Source organism: Protopterus annectens, chromosome 1.part2 (genome assembly GCF_019279795.1).
Source record: "Protopterus annectens isolate FY-2018-M chromosome 1.part2, PAN1.0, whole genome shotgun sequence".
Lineage (NCBI taxonomy): Eukaryota > Metazoa > Chordata > Ceratodontiformes > Protopteridae > Protopterus > Protopterus annectens.
The window spans coordinates 823,948,925-823,965,509 of record NC_056727.1 but is presented as its reverse complement, the minus strand read 5'-3'; the positions used below and the strand labels follow the sequence as shown (position 1 = coordinate 823,965,509).

Below are 16,585 nucleotides of genomic sequence, written 5' to 3'. Positions count from 1 at the left end.
AATTCTCTGATTAATTGTCGCCATGATTTGCAAAGGTCTGCTCCATCTTGAAAGAATAAATAGCTTAAGAAAACTGTATGATTTCATTAACATTTCTAAAATTGCTTTTATAGTGCTGTGAAATCTTTGGACATTAATTGTCCCCACTCTAAAGCTTCCTGTCCTTTCCAGCTGTGTAGTGCACTGTGTCTTTTACTTTTTGGGTGCATAAGTGTAAGAAAGAATCTCAGCCTGTCCTCCCAGTTCAAAAATTTCAGATATGCAGAGGGAAGTTCTTCACCTGAATATAAACAACCAATTTACCTTTGATTCTCTTAGGTTCATAGGTTCATAGGTGCATACTAGGCTAATGGCCCTGGAACCTTTACAAGCCTAGCCCATAGAAATGCCCTGACATTGTGCCACCCAATGTTAGTTCCCAGTGCCTCTATCAAGTAGATCCACTGGAGTCATCAAGATTTCTCTTAAAGAGGGCTAGTGAGGTGCTCTGCTTGACATGTATGGGAAGTCTATTCCAGAGCATGGACAGTCTCTGGATTATGAACTTGTCCGTCCAGCATGTTCTGTTGATTGTGGTAATGAGGTTGAGGTCTCTAGAGTGTGCGGTGCAGAGAGATTGGGATTTCTTTAGATGTAGCATTTCTAACAGAGCTGGGTCAGACATGGCTTTGTAAGTCAAGCAGAGATAGTCTCTTAGTAGATGATATAAGACAGAGAATAGCTGGAGGTTTTGGGTCTGTCCATGTAGGACATGTGTTTAAGGCCTAGGATCTTCTTCGTGAGGTACTTTTGTGACCTTTCCAGCTGTTACATGTGTCTAGTGAAATACATGCTAAATGGGGCATTATACTCAATGACTGGCCTAATGAGGTAAGAGTAGAGAGAGTTGATGACCTCTTTCTTCCTGGATGCAAAACCCTTGGTAATGAGATGTGCCACACAGAAGGACTTTCTGACCATAGTGGCAATGTGGTGGTCGAATAAGAGGTTGCTGTCAACCTTTGTCCCCAGATCTCTTATAAAGCCTTCAGTGTTCAGTGGGCTCCCATCACTGCGGTAATTAGTGGGAACTGAGTTTTTCCCAAAGGGGATGACAATGCATTTTTTGGCATTAAGCTTAAGGCCATGGTTTCGACACCAGTCATTGGTCTCATTGAGGCCTTTCTGTAGGATGTCTACATCACTTGAGGAGGTGATAATGGCTCCCAGCTTGCAGTTGTCTGCGAACTTGGTCAGCCAGAGTCCCTTCATGTTGGCCTGGACTTCTGAGAAGTAGATGTCAAGCAGGACAGATCAAAGGTCTGATCCCTGTGGGATTCCACTCATGACTGGTCGGCAATCTGACATGGAGTCCGCTATTTTCACACTGTGGGCCCTATCTGTGAGCTATTTTGCAACCCACCTAGTGCTATAGGGGTTGATGCCTAGTTTGGTGAGTTTAACAATAATTCCTGAGTGGGGAATGGTATCAAAGGCCTTGGCCAGATTGAGGTAGGCTGTATGAACTGCCTTGCCCTCATCCACAGCTCTAGTGACTGACTCATAGAAGTCAACCAAGTTGAGGAGGCATGATCTACCTTTCACAAAACCAAATTGAGTGGGATCTAGAGTTTAGGGATTCCCTATATCCTTGTTAATTAGGTCCATGATGATGCACTCCATAGCCTTACATATCAGACTCATCAGGCTAATGTGGCAGTAATTCCCAGGGTCTGTAGTCGCTCTCCCTTATGGAGGGGGATGACTGTAGCAGTGCGCCATTCAGTAGGGACAAAGCCTGAGGTGAGGCTGTGATGGAACAGGGTACACAGATGTGGTGTCGTTTCACTTTGTAGTTCATGTAGAACACATCCAGGAATATTGTCGGGTCCCATGGAAGTTGTATTTTTGGCCTTGGACAGTACAGCTTTATCCTGTGCTGCAGTAATGCTGGGTGCCTGACATTCCTCTGGTATTGTGATTGGTCCTTTGGGGGGGAAGGGGTAAAGTTGGCACTGAATCTGTCAGCCAGTATGTTGGCAATATCTGTTGGCTTAGTATAGGAGGTACCATTGTGCATTAACTCAGAGCAAACCTTTGTATTGCCATGGTGATTCTTGATATAACTATAGGAGGCTTTGTGGTTGTTTCAGGAGTATCTGCATCCTTTTAAAAAAAAAAATGTTTGTAAAATCAGTAGGGATTGCTTTTTCTGAATTTCACAGAAAACAATCGCTAATAAATAAAAGAGATTAGAATGAAGCAGGAGCACATTTTACTGAATAGTTAAAATGTGCAAAAAGAAAATCATTTTATCATAGGTTTGAAAGCTGTGAAGAGGTAGTTTGAACCATGCAGCCCCATACTTTATTATTATTATTACTTCCAACTGAACAAATTTAGGAGATGGGTAAATCTTTGTTCCTCGGGGTTGTCCTTTTTCCTGGTGTTGTCAAGTGTGATAATATTTAAGTCAAGGTCTCCCCTTCTCCATGAGAGGCGCAGGCAGACTTTCCCTACTACAAATGTAAGTTATCAGTTCGGATGGCTTCATATTGGAACTCCAGGGGGTGCAGCTTCTGTCCTCCTAAATTCGAGACATTTTAAGGCACAATTAAACCATCAGCTTTAATAGCATTACCACATGTTTTGAAATTTGCTGCATTTCTCTGGCAATCTCAGTTTATTTTCTTGGGGAACTATAGTTAGACATTAGCTATTCTAGCTGTCTTTCTGCTCAGAATCCATGTTACTATTATGTCATCCTATTACTTATTCAAACTGTTATTTCAAAAAAGAGATACATTTAATTAAGTAATTATTGCTTAAATAATTTAGCTGCCAAGCACAATGTAATTTAACTTTCAGTCGATCTCTAATGAGGCAGCCAGTGCCAGCCTATGAAAAGTCAGTGCCCCCTGTAACTGGGCAGGGCAAGGAACTGTAAACTTTGCTAAAAATTACTATCTGAACCAGCTCCTGCAGGAATGTGTTAGACATAGTTATCCAGACTGCTACTGAATCTGGGAGCTCAGTTACAACTTTGCAGTGCAATGATACCTGTTGCTCACTAACCTGAAATGCTCTGGAGTAAACTGAGAAAACAAAATAAGTCCATAGCAAATGTGTTATAATTACTGAGGTAAAATGTACAGTTTCACAATGAAATTTAACAAATTCTTATCCATGGATTTCCTGGATTCCCTAGAGAAACCTTTACCCTCTCCCAGCCTCATAAGAACCTCCCAATAATCCATAATTTTATATAATCGGGTAACCTAGATTTCTGGCTAAAAGACTGAGAGATGACAAATGAATAAAGTAGTGACTACTTCATGTAAGATATACCTGGATTTTCCGTAATAAATGCATACAAATAACAGTGGACCAGATTATTTCTTGATATGGTAGTCATCCAACAAAGAACCACAGGGGTGTCCCCTAACCTTCCTGTATCCTTTCTCCCCAAAAATTAGGTAATAGCTAAGTGTCAGTCTTCACCAAACCAACAGTGCTCTGGTGGAAGGGTGTGGGATTTGCTTGAACCTCCAGAGCAGTTGGCAAACCTGATTAGCTGTAGTTGTGAAAGACTGTCAGCTAAAATGCTGTGCCTGCCAGAGATATGCTTATCAGTGAATGTCAATTCAGTCTGTAAACTATGCCAAGACTAAAACCTCAACTATGGCGTGATTATCAGATTGAAATGTCCCACTTCTGTGACCAAACTGATCTTGCCATAAATTTGTTGCCAAACCAATGGTCATGAGTTCAAGGCAGGGCATGCTAGTCTTCCTTTCCACTGACCAAGAGTGTGATCAAGGAATAACAAACTCATACCCATTCAGATAAGTCCCCATATCTCATTTCTCCCATTTGCATAAGATACTAATTGCATAAGGAAGTCACATTATAATCTACAAGAAGATGGTCCCCATGAGTAAAAGTCCATTTGGTCACCAGAAATCTTTAACCTTGTAATGTGTTTGCTACTCTTCTTTTAACAGATGTGCATTGGAGCTGGTGAACGTCAAGCCAGGTGACCTGACCTACTGTCAAAATTAAGGAGACTTAAGAGCTACATCACCTCAATGACTCATACTCTCTTGGTATTCAAATTACACTGATGGCTTCCCCCATCTAATTTACTGACAGCAGTCTGAAAACTGGAAAAACAACATAGATAGCCAATCCAGAAAGAACAACAACCTCAGGGAACCTAATATCTTGTTAGTGGCAACAAGCGCCCCAAATACGTGGCACAAATCAGTGAACATCTACATGTGCTGCTTCCCTGAGGATGCATTCCCAGTGATCAGTGAGTCAGCTAGGTAATGCACTACTGTCTGCTGGGGAGTCTGCTGTTGCCATCATCAATGCAGGACCTTGCTAAATTTCCAAAGATGGCATCCATCACTGCACAGTCCATGGGTACAGCCATGTCAAAATAAAACTTGCTTGCCTAATAATGGCTAACATTTTCAAATTAGTAATATCTGTAAGGCCACTTCAATACCTAGCTTTGCCAACCAGGGATCCTAACTTTCAATAATGTGATGGCATCATCCGATGAGGCACACTGAACAAAGGTATCCTGCTTGTTAATGATGTCATTGACTGATGAACTAAGGGGAAAAATAGATGGCAGAGCAGTCTAACATCTTCTTGCTTCTTTTTTATTATTAAACCCAAGTCTGCCAAAAAGACATGCATCTGGAGCATTTCTTCCCGGGCCTCCACTGAAACAGGCTCTGTGGAACCTAGTCGGACATTCCCGGTCAACAAATGTTAAATAAATAAAAATTGGTAAAATCTGAAAGGAAACAAACAAGGGTACTTTAGATGGGTCAGGAATCCTACCCGCAGCTGCTACCTTACTTTGTAATTTCTGAACTACCTTTTAATTTCCTGTATACAGATATAAGCTTGCAGTTAGTAATACCAGGAACAGCCTCGGATTTTTATGAGGAGTTTCATCTCAATGCCCTGGCACAACTCAAGAGATTTGTGATTATCAGAATGAATCTCTATAATAATAGCCAAAGTATCTACTCTGATGGGGAATGGCAATGTTTTATTTGCAGAGTGGGTCTCAAAGCATTAGTTCCTCAAAGCACAAAGGGATTTCCTGCTCCTGGAAAACTGATCAGTCAAAATGAAGCTTGCTTCCTGTCCCCATAAGTGACAACATAGCATTCAGTTGTCCTTCCCTGTTCTAGCTTTTGCTGCCAATGATCCTATCCCTAACTGAAATTAAATGTCTGTAAAATGACTTGCCACCCCCATGCACTTGTGTGAATTGATGGCCCAACAAGTTTATGCTTTCACACTTTGACTGTTAACAACTTTAGAAAGGACTCTTTCACCATATAAATCATAACTCCTAACCGAGCGTCATGTCCTGAGCAACACAACTTTTGCCGCATCGCTGCACACAGTAATGAGTCTCATATCACTAGAAGTGGTTTGAAAACCCAGCACTAGGAAACTGTGAAAATGAAATGTGAGAGGGCTTAAATGACTGCAGCATTAATAGAATGACTACCTGCCAACAGGTATGCAAGCTTTCTGTAAAAAAGAGATCAAACAATCTGGCCATACCTGCTTGAGGTAAGCATCTCAAAATCCCTTCAGATATTCTCCAGATGGCTGATCCTACAAGCTACTTTCTGCAGAGAAGTTTAATCCAATCCTCTTACCTGAACTGTCACTTCTCTCTTCCTCTCTCTCTCTCTAGTGCCTGATCCCTCTCACTAGGCTCTGCATCTAAAGTATTCAACCTCCATCTCCTGCTCAGGCTGGTTGTAGGTGCCCCTTACTGTTGCTGACTCTCATCAACAACTCCTCTTATCGCGCTTTTGCTTGTAAAACTATTTCGTACCAATGAGTCATCAACTCCTCCAACACTGACATGGCCCCTACAGCAAAATACAGGACAAAAAAAAAGATTTATTAGTTAACTAAAATAAGGCAATGCCGCAGTGGTGCAGCAGTTAGCATTGTCGCCTCACAGCAAGAGGTTCTCCCATTCGATTCTCGGCTGGAGCACATTCTGTGTGGAGTCTGCATGCCCTCCCCATGGTCGAGTGACATTAAAGACATACAGGTAGGTGCGAGCATGAATGGGCATGCCTTCTTTGAAGGTTGGGCATCGGGCTGGCAACTCGGCACCGTAAAAATCCACGGCCAATCATTAGCGGACCGGAGTTTCACTGTGGCGACCCCTAACCAGGAAAAGCCAAAAGACATTACTTTTAGTTAATTAAAAAAGGCTTGAATAAGTGTAATGCTGTCCATTCTATAAATAGTGAAAATAAACCACCCCTGAATGAAACTGGCTATGATTAAATTTGTCAAATTAAATGAAATAAAAGGAGGAAAAGAAAAACTGTTCCTTTTGAGACTCAAACCCCAAACAACCACATTTATGTAAAGCAGCTTACTTGGTATGCCACAGTAGTCTACAAAGGAAGGGCTGAAATTACAACATGGCAAGCATAGCTTAGGCAAGAAAAACATAAAATACTGTAAAACCACATAAAATTTAAATGGAGGCTACACTGCCAGTGGTGTGGGGTTAATAACCTAATTATGAAAGTCAACAAATGAAAATATCCCTGCTATTTTATTCCTTTTTTGAATTCCCCAAGTTAGAATGACTCATAACCTGCAAACACCCCATCATCAACATTGCAGGGAGGAGGGGAATGAACTGAAAATCACAGAAAACACCAAGCCCCCTAGAACAAAAGTGCTAGACCACACCAACAAAACAAGGGTGTGAAAAGCCCCTAAAAGGAGAAATACCTACTAATAATGCTGTTAACACATAACAATTGTGGGCTGTCCCTTCCTACAGTAACAGGTCTGACATAACTCTTAACCTTTCAATGCAAGAAATCTGGATAAATCCAAAATGTTGGGAGCACAGAGGCTAACAATCAGGGACAGAATTTAAATATTGCTCTTATAAAATTAAAAAGTTGCTAGAATAACATGTTTTCAATTAGCATGAATTTTCTGGAGGGTATGAAGTCTAAAACTCCATTGTATGTTCTTATTTAATGACTTCAGTCCTGAATGATTTGTCAGAAGCAAGAAATATGTATGATGAACAGACAAAAAAATATGAGGCAAAATCTGTATATTATGCAAAAATCTGGACTGTTGTGAGGTACGGTCCAAAATGGTGGTCATCCTTCTCAAAAGTACTTCTTTATAAGGAACATCTCTGATATAGAGAGTTAAAGACAGTTCCACATAGAAAAATCTTGGCTGCCCATTCATAGTTAATTAAAATAAAAAAAATACTGCAAACACACACACACAGACACACACACACACACACACACACACACACACAGACACACACACACACACACACACGCACACGCACACGCGCACACACATGCAAAACTCTCCATGCCAGGTTATACCCTGGAACTTTGCAGAGTAACAGCCCATACTTTCGTTATTGAGCTGCTGTAGCTACTTTGTTGCAACTTGTCAAATACAGTAACTTGAACAGAATGGCTACATGGTCCCACCAAGGTAGGAATAATCTCAGAAATCCAACTTGAACTTGAGCTGACAAAGAACTGGTGGGGGTAAATATAGTTAGTGAGGAACAGCTGTCCTAATAGAACAAAATGACCCACCAGTAGCACTGCACCCACCCTAGATAATTAAATCTATAGGAATAACATCGAAGCCTCAGTCAAGAAATGTGCAGAGGTAAATTATGTTAATTGTTCAGTTTCACATTTTGAACAATAATTGCTAAGTGCAAGTTTGATAAGCCATGACTGTGACTGGACCTGGAGGTCCAATATGTAAATCTTTCCCCAAAAGCAGGAACAGCCATTCATTGTCAATAGAAAACAAAACTGAGAAAAAACTGAACCATCTCTTAACTCCCACATTTCTGCCTTGGACTTTTAACTTTGCTTATAGTCCATACTTGACATGTTAACGAACACAGCACTGAGGCAAATGAATAGTTAAACTGCAGACCATTCCAGTGTCCATATTTCAGTTCCTCCTTTTTTAACCTGGAAAATGCCTAAAAGGCAACATTAAACCATATACAAATGGAAAAGAAGTAACATTAGCCATCACCATGTTGCATATACTTTTTTTAAATATGTCCTACTTAGTCACTAGGACAATCCCACAGATTAACTCACCAACCTGTCTGCCAGGACTGTGGCTGAAGTACTCTGCCTACTGGTTAAATATCTCTCCACAGCTGATACTATGGAGACATGTCCACCAAGCATCTGTGTGCAACCTCGGAGACAAAAGAGTCTGCTTGCAAACACCTTTTATTTGTTTATGTATATTAATTTTTCCTCATCTGGTTGAATATCTTGATGCATAATGTCTTCATATATTAGTTACTGTAAAGCTCATATTTGAGCAACTATCACAAATTAATTTTCCTAATGTTTCTTATCCTATTATTTCACATGTGCATCAGTATCTATTTGCTAACATCACTTCTTAACAACTGGAGATACGGAAATCCAAAAAGTTTATTGGTGGAATAACTCAGGCATAAACACTAAAACCACAAACTCTCAGTTAACCTAGGTTTCGTCTACAATGCTTAGACTTCTTCAGAACATAGAACTGAATGTAAAAACCACTTAACTACACCATCAATTATCAATTAACATCAACACCTATAATCAATTACTAAAACAAAATAGTTAAAGACATAAAACATCACTAAAAATTGTTTTAAAGTAATACATCTTATAGAGTATGGTCAAAACCACATATACATTATATCCAGTTGTTATTTAGTTGTGGAACTGTTCTTCGTGGTGTAACGTCACTTCGTATCAGCTGAGTGTTCATAATTAACCACAGTCTGGATTCTCTTTTAGTCATCTATAAAAGGCATTATCCAATTTGTTCCTAAAGTGGTAAAAGGAATACTTATATCAAGTGTGTAATCAAACCTTTTTTTTGTTATGGCCACATTTTATGTGTTTAATTTGTCTGCTGACAAGAGGTACTGTATGGTAACAGCAAGGTAGTTAGAATTCATGTCCGCAAATGTCCAAAGTTTACACAGTCCTTAAAGAAAGGTGAGAGGTGACTAAGAGGGAAAGAAATCTAGAAAATTTGTTCAATGTACTGATTGTTTGTGTCTTTCAGCTTTTCCCGGTTAGGGGTCGCCACAGCCGAACTCCGGTCCGCTAATGACTGGCAGTAGATTTTTACGTGCAGAGTTGCCAGCCCTGACGCACAACCTTCAACGAAGGTATGCCCATTCACGCATGTCTCCACACAGAAGGCGCTCTAGCTGAGAATCGAACAGGACAACATCTTACTGTGAGGCGACAACGCTACCGCAGCACCACCACCGCTATCTCTATAAATTGTCATCACTATCAAGTAGTATCTTTTTTTGCATGACAGCAGTGCAGTTTGCCTTTACAGGCAAACACACACACGTTTGTGCACACAATGCTTTTCTGGCTCACACCGCCTGCTAACTTTTGATGAGATGCTCTGTATTCACAGACCCAGAGTCTTTCTAAGACTTTTAAGTACACTATTCAGTAAACCTACTAACCCTTTGTAATGTTTTAACATTCCTTTGTGTTATTGAATTTGTTTTCCATGTTCTGATGATAGGAGGCACAGCTGTGTGGTATTTTTGTTCAATTTCAATTCCCTTATTCATGCTCATGCATTTTGTTCTAATCTCATAAACATGATTGTACTCCAGTATTTTGCAGAGCTTCCTTGCTTGCTTTTAACATGGGCTACTTCTGCTGTGCATAGAAAACCAAAACATGTTTATTATAACCGTAAATATATTTAGCTTGCTTAGTCCTTAGTGTTTGCACAACAGAGATGATGGTTTCATTACTGTGTACATCTAAGACTACTAACTCACATACTGTTGATGTTATCAGTTAAGTTTTTAGTGTTGTAAGTATAATACAGCTAGTTTTAATTGATGTGCTAACAGATGTAATATGAAATTTATGCAAGGTTTTTCAATTCATATATTTATAGATATTCCAAAGGTTGTGACTGTTTACACCTTGCCAGTAGTGCACCTCTTTTACCCAGGAGTAGCACACCAGTCAATCCCAGAGTAAATCTGTAGATACCCATCCAGCCGTCTAGGTTATGTTTAAAGGAAGACAATGAGGCGCACTGCTTTAAAGGTGGGATGTGGGAGTTCCTTGTGCTGTAAGCTCAGTTGTATTTTGCTGACTGAAGCTTGTATTACAGATGTGCTAAATTTCCCATTCGTTATTGTATGTTTTGGTACTCACTGTTCCTTCTCAGAATGACCAGGGCACATTGTCATAAACCTTGATATTTCTAGGCACTACTTGCAAAGCCCAGGGAGCTAGCTATTTCAGGTCATTCAGTGTTTCTTCTATTCTCCCTGCATTTAAATGTCCCAGCAATTCCATTATGATAGTGCATTTTATCACACAAATTTAGAGGCATGCCTTCTTCTATAAACTGGGCCCTGCAAAGCTCATCTAATTGTTCCAGGAGTCGTATCTCATGTGTATTAGCCACTCTGTTTAGATATTCACTTCCAGCACTGGAAATACTATTCTACTCTTATAAGACGAGAGACAGATTAAATTAAATATCAAAATAGACTCAGAAATCTTTGCTTTTGTTCCTCAGCATCCAGTCTTACTACACTGCACAACTGTAATAAAGCCTAAAACCTGCCGCACAACTACTGCAAGTGGATGTAGAACAGAAGTCAAAAATGTTGTTTGAATATGGTTTTCAATAATTTGAATATAATAGTGCATGAACTGAAACTTAGAAAAACAAAACTAGTTCTTTTGAGGCACATGCCTTTTTCCCACCCCTTACTAGGAGTTTTGCTTACCCTCTCCCAGTAAACATTATAACTAACTCCAGGTTTTCCACACCTTTTGTAGCAGAAGTTTCTCACCCCCATTTGGAGTGACCACCTATTATATCAGTGTACTTTCACACAGCATAGCAAAGTATTTCCTTTCTCTACTGGTGTACCTTTGTGCTTCTAACAAACAACTTACTTCACATCTTCAGTTTACTTATTTATTAATTTGCATTTGTTTACTGAGATAGTCCAACTAGGCAGTGACCCCTTTTCAGAGGAGGCACAAGGAGAAAAACTCCTGTATTGTAAGCTTGTGTACAGTTCAATGCAGCTGCATCATTAAAGAATTGTTATAGTTCAAGAAAATTAATATTGACAGATATCTCAACACTCTTACAAAGAGCTTAACGATTCTAAAAAATGAAGGTAAGTCAAAATATTGCTATTGTTCAAGAAAATTAATATTGACAGGTATAACAAAGAGCTTAACGCTTCTAAAAAAATGAAGGCAAGTCAAAATATTAAGTTTAACCTGAGTCAAAACATTGTGTAGTTCACCATAGTCCAGTAAACTGTAGTATTGCCACTGGAAGAGCTGTTTTGTAGTCTAAAGATGGCAACATTTAACATAAAATAAAATCAAGCATCAGAACACACATAGCAGCCCTCACAGTTGTTCCTATCCCTTCTACCTTCTCAAACTGTACAGCTGATATAAAGCCTAAATACTGTCACAAAAGGTATTGGAAACTGTTAAACCCATGTCCTGCTTCCTAGCACACCCAAGTGGCCAGTATTTCTATGGCAGGCAGACTATATTACAGTCAAATTTCAGAGATGGTTTTACATCAAGTCAATCGGTCCCTGTGATCAGATTACTTATGTGCTTCATGTCTAAGTCTTAAACCTTTCTTCATATCACCAAATCAGACAAGTAAGGTCTTGTAATATTTATTTGACAAGTATGTGGTTGTAAAGTTAGATATGGTCATAGATATCAGTAAAAAAATGGGAAGTATCATTTACTGTAAACGTTTAAATAACACCAGTAAAAGCCTTAGTGATGCTCAAATTAAATGAAGTTTACAGGAAAGTAATTATTCTAAAGATTAAAATCAAGCTTTTCATGACTATCATAATACCTGCAGGAACAGCCTGCCAATGATAACACCTGAAAGTGAACAGCCGTATTAGGGCCCCACAATTTTTGTGAAGTGCAATACATTAACTAAGAATTAAAATCATTACATGATCCTTTTAACTCTTTTGTATTTAATTGTATGATTATCCAGTTAGTATTAGTGAGAGAATGAAGTAGAAAGCAGAAAAGAATATTAATCCAAAGATGGATTATTAGACAAAAACAATGCCACCATCCTAAGAGTTCACAGGAGTAAAACATAGATAATGAAGTGACCTGCATGTGAGAGAGTTTATAACAGAGAAGTATCTCCAAGGGTAGCCCAAATTAGATAAGAAAATGGAAAAAAAGAACTTTGAGGTGCCATGGTCCACCTCTGGGATTAATTTCTATTTTCTGTACCACATTAAACAAAAAATTGTGATTACTGTTTTCTGTTGTGTGAACAATTTAATTCAATTTAATTAAATAATTGTGTGATCTTGTGAGAATATTTATACCCAGAGCACAGTCTATAACAACTTGTCTGAAGAAGTGTATGTATATTACTACACGAAAGCGCTAACAAGTTATAGTAAAAGATCTTGGATTTTACACCGGCTACTGTGGTTTGTTGGACTCACCTTTTTGTTTTGTTGGTTTGTTAAACTTTTCGAAGTTATTTTTATTTTCATGAAAGAAACAAAGAAGAAAAGAAAATAATTCGGTATCACAAAAATGCATGACTGAAAAAAGGAGTAAGGTAAGGGGCATTTAAATGGGAATGAACCTCCCACTCCAACTAAATCTGTTCTGTTTCGAGGCTGACTGTGGTACACATAGGTGGGGTACAGTTAGATGGGGATGATGTTTTCTTTATTGGGAAGATTTAGCAAAGTGAATTTAGTGAATCCTTTGTCATCAGAACTCACATTAAGCAATTATCATTCTCAGTATTGTAATCACTATGAACTAATTTGCAGTGTTTTTGCATCATTTTTTATGCATTTTTGCTGCAGGACGTATAAAGCAACATTTCTTTCTAATTCCTACCTACATCTGGTCTTGGAGTTCTGTTTATTTTTTTATGTATTAATTCTTTGTTAACTTGGTTAATCCCACTAGGCTAGTGACCTCTTTTCAGAGGTGATCCAAGGTAACTTTTATATTGCAAAGGGAAATTGGGTCAGGGCATTGAGGAACTACCCCCTACTGTTTTCAATAGGTGCCATGGGATCTTTTACTTCCACGTGAGCTACCATCCACTCAGGAAGATGGGGTCTCTGTTTAATATCTCATCCGAAGGATAACACACTCAGGAGTGTAGCTCTGTCGTGCTGCACTGCAGTGTGAACACTTGATTCACCTGGTGTGGTAATTGAAACCACAGCCTTCTGGTCCAAAAGCAAGTGTGCTGCCTGTTGTGCAGCTGAAGCAGTTAGTGGTCTGTAGACCAAATGTATATACAATTCTAACTTTTTGATGTGACACTGTAAAGTTTGCTGAAAATTTAAGAGAATTTGTCTAAATCAACCAGCTTGTCTTAGAGAACCTATTGCCCCATAGTCTTTTCCTAGTAATCTGAAGTAATCCATCTGATCTTCTTACTGTTCATTAGCTAGTTAGTCAGTCATTAGATTTTTTGGAGTATCTCTTGATCTATGGAGTGATATTTATGTCTGGATTAAAGATGCCATTGTGGCTTCAAATAAGAGTATGACCTCACCCTAACAGCCCTGTAGCCTTATCATCTTCTTTCGGCTGTTCCCGTTAGGGATCGCCACAGCAGATCACCTGTTTCCATTTCTTCCTGTTCTCTGCATCTTGCTCTGTCACACCAACCACCTGCATGTCCTCTCTCACCACATCCATAAACCTTATCTTAGGCCTTCCTCTTTTCCTGTTACCTGGTAGCTTCATCCTTAGCATCTTTTTCCCAATATACTCAGAATCCCTCCTCAGCACATGTCCAAATCAATGTAATCGTGCCTCTCTGGCTTTGTCTCCAAACCTTCCAACCTGGGCTGACCTTCTAATATACTTATTCCTAATCCTGTCCACCCTTGTCACACCCAGTGCAAATCTTAACATCTTTAATTCTGCCACATCCAGCTCAAACTCCTGCCTTTTTGTCAATGCCACTGTCTCCAACCCATATAACATAGCTGGTCTCAATACCCTCTTGTAGACCTACCCTTTCACTCTTACAGGTACTCGTCTGTCACAAATCACTCCTGGCACTCTTCTCCACCCACTCCATCCTGCCTGTACTCTCTTCTTCATCTCTCTTCCACACTTACCATTACTCTGAACTATTGACCCCGGGTATTTAAACTCATCCACCTTCGCCACCTCTACTCCTTGCATCCTCACCATTCCTCTATCCTCCCTCTCATTCACACACATATATTCTGTCTTAGTCCTGCTGACCTTCATTCCTCTTCTCTCTAGAGCATATCTCCATCTCTCCAGGGTCTCCTCCACCTGTTCCCTACTCTCACTACAGATCACAATGTCATCTGCAAACATCATAGTCCACGGGGACTCCTGTCTGATCTCGTCTGTCAACCTGTTCATCACCATTGCAAATAAGAAAGGGTTCAGAGCTGATCCTTGATGTAACCCTACCTCCACCTTAAATGCATCCATCACTCCCACCGCAAACCTCACCGCTGTCACACTACCCTCGTACATATCCTGTACCACTCTTACATACTTTTCTGACACTCCTGACTTCTTCATACAATACCACAACTCCTCTCTAGGCACCCTGTTATATGCTTTCTCTAAGTCTACAAAAACACAATGCAAATCCTTCTGACATTCTCTGTACTTCTCCCTCAACACTCTTCGAGCAAACATTGCATCTGTAGTGCTCTTTCCTGGCATGAAACCATACTGCTGATCACTAATCATCATGTCCCTTCTTAACCTTGCTTCCACTACTCTTTCCCATAACTTCATGCTGTGACTGATCAATTTAATCCCTCTGTAGTTACTACAGCTCTGCACATCACCCTTATTCGTAAAAATCGGTACCAAAACACTTTTTCTCCATTCCTCAGGCATCCTCTCACTTTCCAAGATTTCATTAAACAATCTGGTTAAAAACTCCACTGCCATTTCACCTAAACACCTCCATGCTTCCACAGGTATGTCATCTGGACCAACAGCCTTTCCATTCTTCATCCTCTTCATAGCTATCCTTACTTCCTCCTTGCTAATCCATTGTACTTCATAATTCACTATCCCTACATCATCCAACCTTCTCTCCCTCTCATTCTCTTTATTCATCAACCCCTCAAAGTACTCTTTCCATCTGCTCAACACACTCTCCTCACTTGTGAGTATGTTTCCCTCACTATCCTTTATCACCTTTACCTGCTGCACATCTTTCCCAGCTTGGTCCCTCTGTCTAGCCAATTGGTACAGGTCCTTTTCTCCCTCCTTAGTGTCCAACCTTTTATACAACTCTTCATATGCCTTATCCTTAGCCTTCGCCACCTCTCTCTTTGCCATGCACCTCATCTTCTTATACTCCTGTCTACTTTCTTCATCTCTCTGACAATCCCACTTCTTCTTTGCCAACCTCTTTCTTTGTATACTCTCCTGTACTTCCTCATTCCACCACAATGTCTCCTTGTCGTCCTTCCTCTGTCCAGATGTCACACCAAGCACCTTTCTAGCCGTCTCCCTTACTAGCTCTGCTGTCGTTACCCAGCTATTAGCCTTATATAGGAGCAAAACACACCCTTTTGACATCCTGAACTATCAATAGAAGCGATGCCATACTTCATATTATATCATTTTGCAAGGTTGGAGCAACGCACCCTGATGTTTGTAAATTCCTTTTTCCACCACTGAATGAAAAGGTCAGAAGCATGAGCTCTGTGTACATGAAGGGTGAGCACAAACATATGTATGTAGGCATGAAGCTTGCATGTGATTTCATGTGTCTGTATATCCCCACACATTTCTCCAAAGAAGCAGCTGTCCAAGCAGTAATGTACATATACTAGTGGATGGAAGTACAGTTTTCTGATTTTTATCTGACAATTAAGACATTGATAAATAGACTAGATAAAATATTTTTAATAAAAGATATAAAGAAAAAGGCCTGTGAAAGCTATAATTTTATTCTGATAACTACAGCTGATATGAAGTTATAAGTCTGACATATTTATACCAGTGACAGTAATGTTTCTAGTTTAATTTCCCCTATTCTTTTAGTCATTTTAAATTTTAAAGCATTATAGTTACTATATGTGATGCATCTGCTAAGTTAGGGATTGTATTATTAAAATTAACTCTTTACTTAAACTTAATTCTGTATCTTACATCAAAGATAAGTAGCACATTTCTTTGAGGGCAGAGGCCTCTTTTAGAGGGTATACCTTAATATCTTTTTTAAGACAGGGGATGTGGAAATAAATGCTTAAGAACAGGTGGATTGTGTTTTCCTTTCTCTAAATTGTCCAGCTAAACCACCATTTACAACCCTCTATAGAGACTGTTTTTGCAAAAAAAGCAAACTTACCCATATTGCTACAGTGACGCTTTTCTCCTGACTTTAGCCTAGGCCTTATATTGATTGAGCCATGGATAATGTATTTTTAATATGGATTTAT

The 16,585-nt window shown here is 39.5% G+C and overlaps 1 protein-coding gene across 1 annotated transcript in view; it reads left to right on the top strand.

Moving 5' to 3' along the window:
• The window catches only part of RYR2 (ryanodine receptor 2), a 6,224,161-nt gene that overhangs the window by 1,678,717 nt on the left and 4,528,859 nt on the right, over positions 1–16,585 (top strand). The window lies entirely within an intron of this gene.